The 14,988-nt window shown below is 35.4% G+C and overlaps 2 long non-coding RNA genes across 6 annotated transcripts in view; both read right to left on the bottom strand.

Moving 5' to 3' along the window:
• The window catches only part of LOC126585086 (uncharacterized), a 28,391-nt gene extending 23,423 nt beyond the window's left edge, over positions 1 to 4,968 (bottom strand). The window contains exon 1 of the long non-coding RNA XR_007610305.1: positions 3,267 to 4,968. This is a non-coding gene — a long non-coding RNA (uncharacterized LOC126585086). The remainder of the gene's footprint in view (positions 1 to 3,266) is intronic.
• A 1,678-nt stretch (positions 4,969 to 6,646) lies between these two features.
• On the bottom strand, positions 6,647 to 14,899 carry LOC126585084 (uncharacterized). 5 transcript variants are annotated; one of them, XR_007610301.1, is made up of 12 exons: positions 14,255 to 14,899; positions 12,932 to 13,018; positions 12,622 to 12,716; positions 11,745 to 11,812; positions 11,569 to 11,611; positions 11,380 to 11,441; positions 10,575 to 10,675; positions 10,428 to 10,472; positions 9,943 to 10,077; positions 8,965 to 9,037; positions 8,181 to 8,249; positions 6,647 to 7,058 (listed from the first exon to the last, which is right to left on the bottom strand). It is a non-coding gene; the product is annotated as an uncharacterized LOC126585084 (long non-coding RNA). The 5 variants fall into 5 exon arrangements; XR_007610300.1 differs by lacking the exon at positions 10,575 to 10,675 and having other exon boundaries at positions 11,569 to 11,603; positions 11,741 to 11,812; XR_007610299.1 differs by lacking the exon at positions 10,575 to 10,675.
• Between the last annotated feature and the right edge of the window lie 89 nt (positions 14,900 to 14,988).

Below are 14,988 nucleotides of genomic sequence, written 5' to 3'. Positions count from 1 at the left end.
GCATTCCATGTGCCAAGTTTGCACCACACCAACGTACCAACATGGTTCCTCAAAGAATGATGTAAATCATTGTCGATTATGATTTTCCTTCACACTAGCTCTTTACAACCCTTGCATGCAATCTCCTTACCACTCATTTTGTGAATTGTCACTTTAAGGAGATAGTCTTCTCACTATTAGAGGGAGATAAGAATGTCAAAGTTAATGTAGAACAATGTAGATTTGTGTGGACGTTGCCCACTATGTCTTATAGCCACACAAGTGTGATAAGTATGTGTTACGTATTCTAACTTTCAGAATGTTGGTCCAAACTCATTCCTTTGATCTAGCTAAAATGACAAGATCATATACTAGCTACAAACATGCATGCAAAGTACGAACGTTGAGTCAGCATTCCTGAAGGGTGTTGGCTGCCTATGTTGGGTGACTTGGTACCTTGGCAAATGTTCAATCAATTTGTTCTTGGCATGAAGCACGACATATCACTTGGTTCATTAGATTCACTTCCCTAGAAGAGGAAGATCACGACACATCATGAATCCATAATCGATTATCATCTCAAATAATTTCCACCTCAAGGGATTAATCTGGATTACTCCTGAGACTTGAAGTTCTTGGTCCGGTATACTAGTTTGGATGAGATATGGAATTGGAATGAGATTATCATCGATGCTGTTTTCACTTATATGGTAGCTACGGACATAAATGAAAAGCGACGATTTCGAATTACGTTCCGTTGATTAGTGACAACATAGAACTGATTGGACAACCAAGATTACAATCTAGGTTAAATTCCTTACCAAAGTGTGTTTGGACCTGTCATTCCTACACTGTCCAAGGTAACCCTGTTGTGTTACAAATGGGAAATGAAACGTAATGAGATGAATGAAATAACATAGCTTACGACACAATGTTTCTCTCAAATGTCCTGTGATTGACTGTAGAATTATGAATGTGGTTAGTATTTCTCGATAAGAACATTGATACGGAGATTGACATGTAAGTTCTCAAAGAATTACATGAACTGGTTTAGATAGTTAGACCACAGAACACCTTCTTAACTTGTTTGAGGCGTTTACTTACGGATTGAAGCAATCTGGTAGATGTGGTATACCTGTCTAAGTGATTATTTGATCAATTAGAGATATGAATTATGCCATTGCGTGTTAAACTATGAAGTCATATTCCGAATTGCCAGAGTCACAGTTTATGTTGATGACATGCATCTCATTAAGACTCTCTAGAAGAGCTTGAGAAAACAGCCTAACACCTAAAGATGGAAATTGAGATGAGGATCTTAGGAAAACTCGTTTATGCCTTGACCTGAAGTTCAAGCGTTGTTTTGTGTTTTGACAGTATTTTGGTTTACCAGTCGAACTACACTCCAAATGTGTTATCTTTTGAGTATACCTATGATCTTCCATACGTTATATGCAAATAAGACCCTTGAAGAGGTTATGGAATATAAAGTTCCATATCTGAGCTCAACTTTATGCTTTGTTGTACTTAGCTCATTATGTTAGACATGATATCTCCTTCGATGTTGATCTATTAGTAAAGATGTAGCATTGCGCCTACATGCAACCACTGAATTGGTAATAAAGACGCTTTTTTGCTACCCTGAAGATACTAAGGATTTGGGCTAATCCTAACACATCTCGAGTAGATCCGACCCATTGATCATTAGAATGATCCTAGCCTTGTTTGTTATGTTGACGCAAGATGCTTATCAAGCCCGCACAAGGGACATCCCCAAATGTCTATGTCTTTACCGTTAGGGATACCGCAATATCTTGAGGGTTCAATGATATGACCTTAGTTGCGAATATTCAAATCATTCCAAGACTCACCTCACTTCACTGTGCCACATGTGAGACATGGTTAAGAGCTATTGTTGAGCTTATTTGAAGTTTATGCGATGTCTTCATCCATTGTTGAGTCCTAATGACGATCTATGAAGACTATGCCACATTTATCAACCCGACAAAGACATGATACATCAACGAAGTCAACACCAAAGGATATTGCGTCTACACCATATCAGCAAAACATCAGAAGGTTGAAGTTATGCAAGCCGATCCCAGACAACCTTGCCAACCTTTACATGACGTCACTGCTGAAGTCTACTTTCTCGAAACTTGTCTGAGGAATTGGTATGCCTAACTATTCATATGCAATGCTTGTCGTTCATATTGGGAAACTTTGTCAAACTCAGCGGAAGTATCCAAAATTATACTCACTTGATCTTAATGTACTTTTTTGCCTACGATTAAGAGCATTTTCCCCACTGGGTTTTTGTTACCTAACTAGGTTTTGACGAGGCACCCATCTTGGGTTCGTCATACCTTTGTGAGCTCTTTTACTTGCATCCAAAAGATGTATAGTTTTGACTTAATGCAACTTCTCACCTTTCTCCTTAGTTTATGAGTTTTTTCTCCCACCTTGGGTTTTACCATAACGAGGTTTTGTGAGTTTTACCTTTTATGCATTCTTCCGTTGTTTTGAAACTCACATTCGGTCATTGTGCCAACGACTTCATCAAGTGTGCTTACTTCATCGCTGAAGACCTGATGTGTCATTCTTGAGTATTTACACACTCAAGAGGGAGTGTTGCAGTCCTATTAGATTATGAATGTGATTGTGTAAATCCTATCATATATGAGATATCTCTTTGACTAGATATTATTCTATTAGAGTTGTAATCCTATTAGGGTAAGGAATTTACATTCCTTACTACTATAACTAAAGGCATAATGGGATGGCAAAACAGATACCTCACATTTACACATCTCTCTTTCTCTCTATGCCGCCACACCCTCTCCTTATGCCCTTTATATTGTTTAGTAAATTAAGCATACAACAATACGTAGATTGTATAATGAAAGCTATGATATTTCACAGTTCGAAATAAAAACTTGAGCAAACAGATTGTGAAATTGATAGTAGTACAATTTGGTCAATAGATGACATTTGCATGGATTCTTTATACTTGTATCTACATTTTTCAAGCAAATATTCAATTGTGCTACAACATTCTATGATTACATCGAAATAAGAGTTCAGTGGTGATTTTTACTATTTATAAGAAATTCGAATTTCAAATAGTAAATAAATACCTGATTTTATCATATACGAGAACAGTGAAAAAAATTGTCAAGAAATATATAACAAACCTCATGGCAGCAACAATTTGCAAGTTAAGATGACAACTTGGCATTCACAGCCTCTAATTCTTGGATTTTTATTTGCAAATAAGTTATTAAAACTATACATTCGTTTAAAAAATGTAAATACTTTGAAATACATCTTGTAGTATAAGAATGATTGGTTGAGAATGTGTGTAGAGCTCAGGTATGCTTATCGGCTTGGGTTTTCGCACCAGCTCATTCTCTCGATCTGCCTTTATTGGCAGCGTCACTTGTGGGACTCTCACAATCTTCTTTGTTTGCTTCTACTTGGAGGTTGCGTTCAGAGAGAGTTTCATTGATGGATTATGGGTCTTCCTTCCTCCCATCTCTGAGGCACTATGATGCATGGACATGGACACGAATATGGAGATACGACAATATATGGAAATACATCAAATTTCTAAAAACGAAGACACAATACGGCAATGATATGACAATTAAAAATAATATAAATAAATAGATCTATCTAAATATTATAAAATAAGCATTCAAATATACTATTCAAGTTCAAATTTATTTCGATAAACTTCAAACATTTAAAAAGATAATCCACTAAAGGTCGTACCCAGTGCACAAGGCTTCCGCTTTACGCAGGGTCTGAGAGAGGTGAATGTCGGCTAGCCTTACTCAGTGCACAAGGCTCCCGCTTTAAAAAGATAATCCACTAAACAACTAAATTAGTCTTCAAACTTGAAAAACTAAAAAGAACATCCAAACGACTTAAAAAATAAAAAGAAAAAGTCCCTCATTCTCGAACTAGCTTTTTCATTTCTGCAAGAGCTTCATTAGTAACCTTGTTGCAAGAGACAATCTCATTCCCGTACATTTTTAACAAATGAAACTTGACCCTAGAGTAGGATCCTCTGAAAATATTTTGACAATAGTTGCATTGAAACACAGTACCTCTTCTTCCATTTCCCACTCTTTCGAGCTTTTTGACATACTTCTAGAGTGTACCATGATCATTTTCAACATTCTCAACTGGGTTAACATTAGCATTCGCATGATTATCAAAATGATTCATTTTCCTAAAGAAAATTGTTATTAGCACTCCTAAAATCTCATATGGCACTCCAAATTTTCTATAAATAGAAAGAAAAATACACTTATAAGGAGTGTAAAATGAGATTTTTGGAGTGCTAATAACAGTACCCTTCCTAAATTGCCAACATGTAAATTGTAATAATCAATCCAAAGTAATTGCATAAAATGTTAGGAAAACTAATGAAAATGGTTTGAAAACTTTGAGTTTTAACAATAAGGACAAAATAAAGAGTAAAATGAATAATATCATAATTGACTTTTAGTGTAAAAATGTGATCTTTCGTTAAAATGAATAGTATCAGAAACTTTTCGTTAAAGTTTTTTAAAATGTTACAAGTAAATTTATACAAAGCGATCAACAAAGCAATATAAAAACATATATAAATATATTATAATCTAAATTATTCTCTATCACTAACAATAATATTATTATAATATGCAAAAACAGAAAAGCAAAAGGAGCTTTTCGTTTGGCTTCAAAAAAGCAACAAAGAACGCTAATCATTAAAGCAGAGGAATCAGAGCAGAAAAGCATTGAAATTATTAACAAAAAGAAAAAGAAAGCTTCGGGAAAGCATGGAATTCAAAACCCAGTTACAAGCTCTCACCAGCAGATGCATAAGATACGATGCAGCAGTTGCAAACGGAGCCGACAAGAGCAGTTGCCGATGGCGGTTCAGAGGTTGTGTTGTTGACTTCCTTTGCTAGTTCGATTCAAAAACCATCTGCCCCCGGTTCCATTTTGTAGTTCCGATTAGACATAATCGGTGAACAGATAGATAACCCGGGCAGCAAGTACGACGTGTTCTTGAGCTATAGAGGCGAAATACGCAAGGGCTTCACGGACCACTTCTACCTTAGATTAAAAGACTACGATTTCAATGTCTTTCTAGACGAGGACGAATTGCCTAGAGGGGATCCTGTAACAGAAAAACTGAAGCAAGCAATCAAAGAGTCCAGGCTTGCTGTCATCATGTTCTCAAAGGGGTATGCGGAATCGAGATGGTGTCATGAGGAGTTGGTGGAGATCATGGAGTGCTGAATAACTAAGGGTCAATTTGTTTATGAGCTTTTCTCTTTTATCCTTGGTCTATAAGTTTTTCTCCCACCTTGAGTTTGACTTTTCATGCATTCTTCAGTTGTTTTGAAACTCGTATTCGCTCATTGTGTTGATAACTTCATTAAATGTACTTCATCGTTGAAGACCTGATGTGCCATTTACTTGAGTATTTACACACTTAAGGGAGTGTTGCAGTCCTATTAGATTAAGAATATGATTGTGTAAATCCTATCATATATGAGATATCTCTTTGACTAGATATTATATTATTGGAGTTGTAATCTTGTTAGGGTAAGAAATTTACTGTCCCTATTACTATAAATATGGCATAATGTGGTGGCATAACAGACACTTTACAATTACACATCTCTCTTTATATTTTTTATATTGTTTAGTAAATTAGGCCTACAACAATATGTAGATCATATGATGAAAGTTATGATATTTCATAGTTCGAAATAAAAACTTCAGCAAATAAATTGTGAAATTGATAGTAGTACAATTTGGTCAATAGATGACATTGGCGTAGATTCTTTATACTTGTATCTACATTTTATTTTGTAGGGGTGTGATATCCACACACCTCATTTTACTTCTCACACAACTTTTAATTTTCGACGGTCAGATCATATGAATTGAAGAAGATTAACAGACATAAATTATCAAGGAATATGTGAGAAATAAAATATAGTGTGTGGATATCATACCCCACATAATCCCCACCCACCCACACCAGGCCGAACCTGGAACCTAATCAACCCCACCCCTCACCCACACCCACATCCTCACCACTAGGCTATTCCTGGTGGCTTTTTACTATTTATATGAAATTCGAATTTCAAACAGTAAATAAGTACCTGATTTTATCATATAGGAGAACAATGAAAAAACTTGTTAAGAAATATATAACAAACCTCATTGCAGCAACAATTGCAAGTTGAGATGACAACTTGGCATTCACAGCCTCTAATTCCTGGATTTTTATTTGCAAATAAGTTATTAAAACTATACATTTGTTAAAAAAATGTAAATACTTTGAAATACATCTTGTAGTATAGGAATGACGAGAAAATATGCCCGCACGTTGTTGCGGGGACTTGAATGTATTAGTCGCAACAGGCATGAATAGTTTCCACACAAAGCAACTAAAAAGACGTAGCACCTAAGAATCAATGAACAATTGGGACATCTTACTCATATGTGAGAGTCTCAATCCCTATTTCAAATCCCTATTGGACAAAAGTCCTATTTCTTCTTCAAATGGAATGGACATCATTGATCAAGCAATTAAACATTCCTACTGGCAAATAATTGACCAAGAGTTGAGCAGATATATAAGGATTGGAAAAAGAGGGCAATTAAACTATATAATTTAACAAAAGTAAAGGTCAACACAACTCTTCAAATTAAACTATATATCTAATTTACCAGAAAACTTTGTAAAATTGATAGTTTACCTGATATAAGCACTTAATTTTTCTATTTAAAACAGTTTACCCATTCTTGATAAGTAAAATATAGCTTAAGCTTAATTTATTAACATCTTAATGCAGTTCAAAAGTATTTCCTGTTGTGGCGAGAAGGAGAAGCCCGCCTTAACTTTTAACTTCTTCCAGATGCATATGTACAGTTTACCTACACCCTCATACCATGTGTCTTGAGCTGTTATCTATCCTCCACTTGCAGCATTTTCGCTCTTTTGCACGTGAACCTCGACAACAAACGATTTCATCTGTTACCGGTTAATGGAGATGTCTTTTGCACGACTGGATTACAAAGGGAGAAAAATACAGTATTAGAAAAACACATTATACTCAAAATCATCAGTAAAGATATTTTCAAACACATCACAATCCATTACACAAAGTGGATCCAACTCCAAGACAAGACTAAGCAAACACACAAACTGTATAAAAACCCAATAAAAGTAGAAGTGTAACAATATTGTTATGCATGTAGATTTATTCTCACAGATAACGAATAATAGAATTTGATGATCTTGTTACTCAAGCTCCAAGGAAAAATGAAATAAAATTCAATGGTTAAAATTAATCCTTATGTAAATGTATTTCCCACATCTATATCATTCAAGTACAACGAAATTCAATGGTTTCAACAAAAAAAAAATCATGATTGACTTGAGTTCAGGACATTCAAGTACAACGTAATTGAAATCTGTGCAAGAGATTCCATGAAAACATAACATACAAACAAAACTTAATTGAAAGCAGAAAGAAAAACTTGGACATGAGAACCGATAAACACATTGTACCATAAAATGGCTCTACATGAGAGGGAGCGAGGGAAGAAAAAATGTGTAGAGAGAGAACGCACAGAGTCATAAATCTTGAAACATCCCAACGTTACAAAAGCAGTAGTACAAAATGCCTCACATAAAGATAGAAGAGCCCAACAATAAGTAAGAAAGAAATTAGTTGCTCCATCTATAGCACATTTTGCAACAACAGTTGGGCTCTTGAAACTAAAAGATCATAAATACATTTATGTAAGGGTAATCGGAACAAAAAAAAGGAATTGAAAGTCGATTACGGACTACTCTGGTGTTTATCCAATATTGGGGAATCAAAAATTTGGGAGACCATGCAAATTTTGGAATCCAACTCCAAAATTTGGAGGAATTGGATTCCTTACAATTTGGTGGAGGTTGAATTCCAAGTTATTGGAATGCATTTTGCCTTCCCATTTATACCCTCGAAAAATATAAACAATCATTGGAGACCGAGCAGCACACACTCAGAAATAAAAGATTAGCAACATTTACTTCAAGATAAACATAATGCATACAGAAAAATAAAACTGCAACAAAAAACTTTGCTCACAAACTTTTGCACTGAAGATGAGAATTAAAAGAATCACACCAGACTTACCATTTCAAAAATAAATCCTGGACCTACAAATTCAGAAAAACCCTGTGAGCCGTTCACATATACCTATACCTGTCAAGGTGCACAACACCATTAAATGCTAGAGTTGACATCTACCTGTTCATTCACATAACAGATACAATGAAGGAGACACAGAAAACAAACCAAGCTTCAAGTCTTGTTGTCTAATCTAAATTAGAGAACGCTCACCCAGAAGACAAAGTAATACACATTTCTTAGGAAATTGTTTTGCTGTAGAGGCTATATAAGTGATCATTTCAGCAACGTGTTGCTGAACCTATGTTTATCAAGACGTATCAAAGTAAAGCAAACAAAATAAGGCATTGTTAAATCTTTCTAACTACAAATTCATGAAGTAACACCACCCCGTAAAAAGTAACACCACAGAAAAAAAAAAAAAGACTCCGTAAAGACAACACTCTTGTTAAGACACCCCAACTAAATCAGTTATCAGCAAGAGACCAACATGGCAATGGGAGTCTACAAAAAGGAAATAGAATAGAAGATATAAAATAGTAGACAAATGGTCATAGTTATATTAATTGAAATTGTTCAGAAAAAAAAACAATGTTGAGTACATACTTCCTTAAGAGTAAAAATTTTGATTAATTCATTATAATGGTTTTTTGTAACCCAAGTAGAAAAGGATACAACTTAATAACGATGGAAGCCACAGACCTGTGTCATTTCTTATTCGGGTTCAAATATAGCATATTTCTTATTCGGGAACCAGAAATTTAATATTGCAAGCTCGAGACTTCCATACCTCAAACCGAAGTCGGCGTGCTGTCTAGTAGTCCAAACCTTGATCCTTGATAAATTGAACTTCCTTCTTTGATCTAACAATCAAAAAATAGATAAATTAGGCAGCATGTCATATCAATATAACACCCATATACGTACACAGATACCAAAACAGCCTACATTCAGATTTGCATCATATCCTTGTTTCTAACTCTCTGGGAAATTTTCACAAACACATAATAGGTAAGATTTGCTTCAATTTGAAAGAAATCTGATTTAGTCAATGATCTCAATTGCATGTATATCTGAACGACCATGCTTGTTAGTCAATCATGTTATAGGATGTATTTAACACTTACTAAGCGGTTCCAAAACAACATCGTACATACATATTATGTTGCCAAACTATGAATCAAGACCAAACTTTCCTACTTTGGTAATGTACTCTCCTAGTCTAGTTACGATTTGGTTCCTGTATTTTGACCTGAAAACAATTTTGGTCCCCTAGAAGTTGCCAATGGCACCCGAATTGTAACTGGAAAACAACTCAGACACAGCTATGAAAAATTAAAACTCGAGGCACCAAAGTATGAGAACAAAGAAACCAAAATAGTTAATTTACCCTTTTATATCATACATACCATTAAAATTTTGTTTAGAGATAAAAATGGTAGTCATGGTAGAGAATCCAACCCAACCAAAGAAAGTGGATTTCCTCACTTTCTAGTGCTATTATATTTACTGTGCTTGAGACTATTCAAAGATGAAAAAAGTGGAAATTTCATGCAATATGAAAACAAATCCCTGATAGTTAATACTGCTTACCGTAGAAGCTAACAATCTTATTTCGTACGAAAAACATGAAGATCACTAAAAGACAGCAGAATATAACTTTCATCAATGACATACTTTATGAGAATTTTGGATCCAAAAGTGGCTCCAATAAAATAAATTTAGACTCGTATATGCAATATATTAACATGTGAAAAAACATGCATACCTAATGAAATAATGAGAATGACCTTTGACCATTTGTTGTCTTTGATACAACTCTTTTCATCCATGCCTTCATGTTTGTATCCTTTGGGACATTGACATGAATAATTTCCAGGTGAATTTATGCATGTTGCAATATCTGGAAAGTAAGCAACCATGGACGACCATCAGTTAAAATCCCAATTTTTAAATTGGTTGATTAACATATAAGTTTTATATATCAATGTTTACATCTACGTTGTTTGATAAGGTAAATTAGCAACATATACAGTGATCAAAAGATTAACATCAATAAACTGCTCATTATTCGAAATATACATGAAAGTTGTCATTCACATGATCCAAATGGTAGTTAATGCGAGGACAAAACAGAAGGAAACAAATATTATAGCGGCATAAGTTGAATAATTGCAGCAAGCAAACAAATAGAAGACTCAAAAACTGGAAATGAAAGCAGGTAACATTGAGTTTTAATAACCGAAAAGGGACCTTGTTTAAGCAGCTCCACAGCAGCATTTATACTTGGAGGATGAGCTGCAAAAACAGAAAAGAAAACACAAATTAAACTTAAAATATATAGAATTTAACACTAATCCAAGGATTAAATATCAAATATAAAGTCATTAGGATTGAGACCTCTGCATTGAGGAATATCTACTACATTATGAGTTCCCACCAAATCCCTATCTCTATCCTTCCCGCTCTCTCTCCTGACGGCATGCTCTCACCGAGTCCCTCTGCAGCTCATAGAAAGAAAGGAATTGAAAGTCTCCCTAACCCACCCAATCCGTTCGAAACCCTACAGACTAAAATGACCATCGCAACCCTACCTTTCCATGATTATCAACACGCGACATCAACAATTAATGAAATAAGTTTAACCATATATTCAAACAACAAAGAAATAAAATTGTAGAAAAATCTAAGGTTTAGATGAGAGAAGAATTAAAAGCATCTATTCAATTCAGGTGCTTGAAATTCATATGTTTACAATTCATCTACTGAATGGAGCGTGTAGAAATTGACTAAATTCATACATATGTTTAGGATTCATCCTTCTTCCTCATAAAAATTGCTCCGAACTGCAATTTTCAATAAAATTTGAGCCAAAATCTAATTCAGTATCTGTCGTCATCAAAATCTTCTTCCAAGTCAAAACTCATGATTGGGGGAGTTCAATAAGCAACAGATAATTACCTAAAGGTTTCATCCACCAACAACAATCCCTTCCTCAACAGCCGAATGAAAAGAAAAAAAAAGTTTTAAATTTTGATGGTGCTTTCTATGCCAAATATAAGATGAAAGAAAACTTAACATGTGTACCTGTTCAGGTAGAGTGAACAAAGATTTTATACAAAACAGAAAAATTAGCAATTTGTAAATTTATTTTGTCATGCCATAAAGCTTTTAAGAATCGAGTAACATATATTTTTCGACATACTGGTTCTTTGCGCGAATAAACTGAAGGTGTAACTTGCATTCTTCTGTGGAATGCTTCTCTAACTGCAATAGCAGACAAACTGATGATGATGGGGACTAATAAATTCATGAAAAAAGCATGAAATTTTGAAGCTTTACAAAGTGTAACAATAAAACTGCACCCCGTGGAGAAACCACATAATTAACTAACCTTGATAAAGTCAGAAGTATCCACATCCTGCCTGTCTGAATTCCTGAAAAAAAAGCATGAAATTTTGAAGCATTACAAAGTGTGCTTTTTAAAACTTGGACACAGGGCCTTCTTCTTCTTCCGGAAATTATCAAAACTAATCAAATTGTGGAATTCCAATCGTTAAAATGACATACCAGACTGAATAAATATTGTCGTATGCCTCTCACTTCTTCAATGGAGCTATAACTCCTTATACCAAGAACTGCAACAATTCAATCAAAAGTGAGACCAAGTTTATGCAAAGTAAATACATACACAATAACATTATATTTGACAATATAAGACATTGAATTCCCCACTCTTTGATACTTAATGACTCGTCCTATTACCAAATAGCTATTGGAAATGGTTTGAGTTATAAAACCTGACTCTAAACAGGCCTGACTCTTATCAAATAGCTCTCGAAAATTCGATATGTAAAAACTGAAACAAAAAAATAGATCCCAAATCTCATCCCACAACGAACAATGAACCAAAGTTACATGAACAAAAACAATACCAACATTTCAAGCTGTACAAAACTAAACCCATTCAGGAAAGCACAAAGTCATACATCCAATCCTGTCCCATTCAAAATTCCAATACTCGATTCTAAAGAATAAAGAGAGCAATAGCATTCAAAATCAATAGTTCGCAAGTCTCCAACCAGCATAGCAAACTGCAAAGAGAGCAAAAGTCTCCAACTCTCCAACCAACATAACAAAATGTCAAAAATCAAAATGCCTTATGGCATTAGTACAACACAAAGTTCAAAATATTAGCAATAAATTTAAAAATGCCTTATCTAATATCATTATTGAGGCCATAAGTTGGAAGAGAAGACAAAAAACGAAAAGGGGTTGATGCAGGCAATGTAAAAAGCATAAGAGAGGAAAGATACCCAAAACCAATCACAAATCATAGTGAAAATTCATGTTATAGCAACCCTAAATTCAAAAAATTTCTCTCGTTTTCCATATTTTCTCATCAAACAAACCACATACTCATATAAAATCAGAAAAGTAAAATTACCAACAGTAGCGTTGCGGCTCGTATCGCCCACAATGGCGTCGAGATTGCTTTCTGCAGCAAGGATTACAAAGGAAGTCCATAAAATTCATCGACAACTGGAAGAAAACAAAACCACCGAAAGTCAAGAGATTTGCAAAACCGAAAAGAAATGAGAGAGACAGATAGAGAGAGAGAGATTGGAGTACCGTAAGTGTATAAACATATTGGAAAAACAATTGCACGAAAATTACTACAACTTGAATCAAAATTCCACTGTTTATTACACATTGCTTTGGAATTGTGTAAGTAGAGAAAGAATTGGAGTTCTTACAGTGTTGGCAAACTGAATATCAGATTCGAGCGTCTTGAGAGATTCATTGAAGGACTTTGTTCAACGTTTATCAAATGTCACTAAATTCTGTAATGTACATGGAAAAATCCAAAAATATTAGATATGAACAAAAATAAGTGAATCAGACGACTGTAATTTTGAAATATCATCTATTTGCTAATACGGCCTTTTTCCATCAAAATAACATAACCCCAAAGAAAAAATGGAAATTAGGAACGACCCATAATTTGAAAATTTACAAAAATTAACAGAAACGAATTAAATATGAGAGAAAGAATTGGAGTTCTTACAAAGTGTTGATGAAATTTCAGAAAAGAATTCGACTTTCCTGATCGTTTTTACTCTTTTCTCATCCCTCCCATAAAAAATCCTAAACACTCATCACTCCACCCACCTCAAATCCTCTCTCTCTGAAAATAGAAAAAATATATGACCCTTTCTCTCTCTAATCTGAAGAAAAATCTGATCAAAATTTATAAAATTGGTTTTTGGTTTTGTAAAAGTGTGGACAGTTAGAAGGGAATTTGTAAAGCGAAGAAGGGTAACGTTTTCAGTAGATGGGAAGCAGAGCCATATATGTAGCTCGGTTCGTTTAGAACCAACGATCATCCACACAAAACCTTGACTTACACAAAAACCCATTCAAAAAACCAAAACAGATATCCAAAATTATAACCAAACAATCAAAACCCACAATAAAAAAAATCATACAACAGCAATGCTTTCACAGAAAAAATCTCTAAAAAAACCCCACAAACCCCCTAAAAAAAACTCAATTTGATTACCTCGCCCCTCTCCCTACCATCAGTCCCCTCCAAATCCATGGCAAGAGAGTGAAAGAGAAAGGATTAGAGAGAGGTTGAGTGTGACAGAGATGAGGGGAAAACACGGGATGGGATTACCAATCCCTGAAATCACTCTCCCTACCCCCAAATCCCTCAAATCACTCATCTGAAAGTGCAACAGAGCATGGTCCCATCGACCCCATTCCGGTTCAGAAACAAAGGAGATGAAAGTTCCCCTCTAACCAATGCTCGTTCAATCACCGACACCAACAATTGATTTGAGGAGAAAAAATCAACCCTAACCCATTTTTTGGTAGCCTCACTCCTCCCTCTCCCTTCCCCTTCCTGCCATCCCACACCTCTCTCCCTGAAATCCATCCACAAATCCTCCCATATATATCTCTCAGCCTAATCCGTGAGTTTTGGTTGAAGCACAGCCACACCAAATTTAGATCAAACCCTAATTTCCAGAATAATGATAAAAATCGACAAAAAATATATACAATTGGCACGTTACCATTGATTCGAGTTCTGGTAAGGAGTGCGGCGACGAGGTAAGGCGAGGTGTGCGACGGCGAGGCGTCGAATCGACTTTGTCATTGAAGAGCTCTGGAGCAAATGGGTTTGTCGTCGAAGAGATCTCTGGAACAAAATCGGGTTTGCTTCCATCCCGCACCCTTTCTACGATGGTCGACACGTGCACTCTGAAGGGTGGCAATTTCGTAAATAAATCAAAATTTTCAATCTGAAACTGAAGAGGCGGTGGCAATCTTGTAAATAAGTTGAAATGTGGTTCAAAATACTGTTCATTTGTACAGTGCAATTGACAAGCCTTCTTTAGACTAAAGTAATTGGTTGAGAAGGTGTGTAGAGCTCCGGTATGCTTATCGGCTCGGGTTTCCGCACAACCTTCTTCTCTCGGTCTGCCTTTATTGGGAGCGTCACTTGTGGGAACCTCACAAGCTTCTTTGTTTGCTTCTACTTGAGGTTGCGTTCGGAGAGAGTTTCATTGATGGATTATTGGTCTTCCTTCCTCCCATCTCTGAGGCGTTAATTGGTCGGAATTTTGATGTTCGTTGGTGTCCATGGTTCATGCTGCTCGGGTGGTGCTGCAGCGGCGGATGTAGTAGAAGGCTAAGGCTTTCTTTCGGTGTTTGTTTTTGGGCCTTAGCCCTTTTTTAGGCCCTTGACGTGTAGTTTGTAAGGTCAATTTTTGGTTTGTATAATTGTATTTATAGTGTGGGCCCTTGT

Source organism: Malus sylvestris, chromosome 10, assembly GCF_916048215.2.
Source record: "Malus sylvestris chromosome 10, drMalSylv7.2, whole genome shotgun sequence".
In the NCBI taxonomy this organism is placed as follows: domain Eukaryota; kingdom Viridiplantae; phylum Streptophyta; class Magnoliopsida; order Rosales; family Rosaceae; genus Malus; species Malus sylvestris.
This window is presented reverse-complemented; position numbering and strand designations above follow the sequence as displayed.